Consider the following 3980-nt stretch of genomic DNA (forward strand, 5'->3'; position numbering starts at 1 on the left):
TTTGTTGTTTTTCCTACTGTGTAATCATTTTTATATTATGAACATGAATAAATGAATGATCAAATTGGAACTAGAGGTGGGACCATCTATTCTTGTTATTTATGAAAGAAAAATCTGCAAACTTATGCTGAAGTAGTATTCGGCTATAACAAGTGGAATGAAAAGCAGTTTTTCGCAGCCTCTTCTACAAAAAGCGTTTTGTAGACTTTTACAAGACCTTTGCAACAGTGTGCGTTATATTATTTATCACTGTAACATGATAAAGAAAGGCTAGAATTTCTAGACAATAGCAAATTGAAACTAAGAATTGATTACAAGACCATCCCAATTTTTTCTGCTGTTTCCAATTTCATTCTTGTGTTTGTCCATTTTTTTGTATTGAAATTCTAGCTTTTTCGAATTTCTATAGCTTTGGTAACAATAAAACTTTTGTCCTCGTTTCAATTAATAATTATTACAAATTATAGCACATTTATATTAATCTATTAGCAGCGGTCTATACCCATTTTAACATTGGAATTTTCTAGAAATGAAAGAAATCCAAATTTATTGTAAATTATTTTATATTAAGTGTTTTGACATTTTAATGCTTGAGTGTTTTTAAGAATATTAACAAAATAATTTTAAATATAAGAATAAATTAAGAATTGGAGAAATAAAAAAAACAAAAGAAATATTATGTCCGAGCACTAACTCTTATATCATACGATAAACAAAAACAAGTTTATTGTAGTTTTATTTTTTTTGCTTATTTTCATATTGATCTTTTCTTATATGTTTGTTGTCGTTGTATGTGTGTATTTTGTATATTGACATGCGACAATTCATGATGACGACGACAAAACAGAGTAATATTTCTTTTATTAATAGTTTCCTATATGATATTATTATTTAATTTCAATAAGTCATGTTGCATTACTGTAGTTACTTACGTTTAGGATAAACAAATTAATATTTTCTTCTTTAGAAGTAGAATGAATTCCTTATTGTAATGTTTCTCTTTTAAAAATAAAACAAAAAAAGAGTAACAAGGAATAATTGAATAATAAGGATTTTTATTTATTCTGCAATTTTAAAGCAAATGTTAATACTTTTCTTTTTAAAAAATTTAATTATAAATAGATTTATTTTTTAGATTAAAAATCTTTATTTTAAAAAATTTGCAGTAACTCAGTACTCAGCTTATTCGCAGTTTAATTTACACGGTCACGGGAAATATATAATTAAATGTAAGATTTTTCTTTACTGATAACTTCGTATTTTATGTATATGCGATAGAACTTTCTTTGAGAATTTTTTTTCTTCAATTATAATGTATTAAAAGAAACATGTTTTCATTGACATTTTCTACAATTTTCGAAATTTCTCTGAATAACCTAGTAGTAACGGTATATGTCTTCCTATAAAAATTTTTTTTTTGAATAATAGTTTATTCAATTACGTTTGCAGTTATAGTTATCGTATTCGACTAATATTTAATGTGTTTCATTTAATTTATATATTAATCCTAAACGTATGCAATAACAGACCGTATGTGGAACCAAAATGCAGATCTACGTTCAATTTAACCCATTCTGTAATTAAAACAGTATTACTGAATAAGTCAAGTTGAAGTTATAGATCTCCATTTTGTTATAGCCGCCCATATTTTAATGTTAACAGCGTAATATACTATATGTACATCTTTACTAGAAAACACCGTACAATAAAATTTTTACCTATCTCCCCCTCCACCTCTAAAAGTTATACTCCTCTAAAAACCCTAAAAATGGTATTTTTTAACCATTTATTGTAGTGAATCATAAGCATTTCTAAATTTGGCAAACGCAGAAATGAAGTGGGTGCCTGCTTCGACCTCGGCATATATTTTAACTTTAAAAAAACAAATTACCGTTATATAAAATCCGTTTTTTCCAAATTTTTGAAGTCGTTTTTCTTCTAGACCACAAATTGTAAAAGTCTGACATTTTAACAGCTCCAAGACACTAATCAATATTTCATTTCGTTAGAAGAAAGTTTTTTCCCACCTCCGTCCCCTCGAAATTTGTAAAATTTGAATTTTGGCACCATATAAATTCCATGTCATTAAAAAATATAATTAGTTTGCTTAACTTACGCAATTAACTCTTAAAATCGAGCATTACGTTAACACCTCTTTAAATTTATTTTAACTTTATTTAAAAGACTTTATCCTAAATATATGCAATCCTTAATGACATAATTTCGTATATGAATAAAAGTAATTTAAATAGTGTAGTAGGTCTAGATTGTTTTTAGAAGCAGTATTTACACTTGTTGAAGGGAAAAATGCTACAATACAAGCCATTGGTTTGACCCAACTTTATTTTTTGATGTTATTTGACTACACTTGATTGAAAATTTTTTGATCATGCAAATAAATTTGTTATAGATTTTTTTTTTAGTTTAAGTAATTCAATGTGAACTAACGTACTATGGATAAAGTAAATAAAGTAAAGACAATAATTTTTTTTGCATTCTCCTGAACATGGAGCTCATCTTTAATTAGACGTTTTTATGAACACGGAGTTTTATTTAAATGAGTTTAAACGGACTTGATTTATATCAATGATACTATATAAGTAATAATGCTGTTGAAATTGTATTCCCGTTTACTATACATATATAAAAGAGGTAAAATCGATCAAGTAAATCCCATTCGTAATTTAAAATTTTTTATTCTTTTGTATATTGATTGGCCCTTTTTATTTCATTAAACTATATTTTAAATGCTTCCTAACCATCGTGTACCTCAATCTATAATTTTACTTCTAATTAATTTTTCTTACTAATTTTTGACGGCTTATATTGCATAGACTTATCTTAATGCAGACCAATATAAGCACTTAAATTCATATTATTGCATTTCATATTTGCATTTTTGTTGCCAGACTTCAAAATTTTTGATTATAAATGTTACCGTTATTTATTATAATAACAATATTTTTAATGTTCTATTGTAATAATTTAAATATTATGTAATTATACTTTGCAAACATGATTTGTTTGTATCTTATAATTAGTGAGAATTAATTTTCCAAAATAAGGTAATTTTCGTTTATTATGACTTTTATTATTCTATTTTGTTTTTTTATATATTAAGCCGTTTGTTAATTGTATGTAGTATATATGTAGTTAAACACTTACATAAAATAATACAATGTATGTACATGTATGTATATTCATTAAATAATATGTTAGTGTTGATGTTCAAATTCGATGTTTTATTAATTTTGAATGGTTACAATATGAATTATATATTTATGGATTTATATTTATTTATATTTATTATAAGAATTTTGCAATATTGTTCCAGTACTACATATAAAGAGTGAAATTATATATACAACGCATTAGATATAGTTTAGTGAATTAAGATTAAAATTTTTTGTAAATGGTATACTCGTATCTAAAATGTATTTCGAATTTATATCGCATATACCTAAGTATATTTTCACATTGATCTTTTTACAAAATAGATAATAATTTGTGATTTTTTCAGTATTTTTTTGTTTTTTACATTTTAACAAAAATTATTTATTGAGAATATAATAGAATATATAGTTCTATATAATATCTATAGAGAATATATAGAATAAAAATAGAGAATACCTTGATAAATCTACCGTTTACAAATTATGACAAAACCGTAAGCCAAAACTGAATCAGATTTTACATTGACAATATACAAAGAGAGAATAATCCTGTTCTGGTGTAAACGCGTTCGGGGAGTGATTCTTTGGATTTTTGTAGGAAAAAAATTGTATGGTGGTGGAGGGGGGGGGGGGGGGGAACTCGGACTAGAGTATTTTTGTGGGTTAAAAATATTCTGTTTGACGAATATCTATTCAAGGTTTTTTTTCAATTGATAGATACAAGATCTTTGTATGCGTGATAATAAGCTTCTATATAATATCTGTCATAATTAACAAGTAAGTAATTGCTGCCAGGAAATTCCCAAT

This window comes from Condylostylus longicornis, unplaced genomic scaffold (genome assembly GCF_029603195.1).
Source record: "Condylostylus longicornis isolate FDR11 unplaced genomic scaffold, ASM2960319v2 ptg000003l, whole genome shotgun sequence".
Taxonomy (NCBI): domain Eukaryota; kingdom Metazoa; phylum Arthropoda; class Insecta; order Diptera; family Dolichopodidae; genus Condylostylus; species Condylostylus longicornis.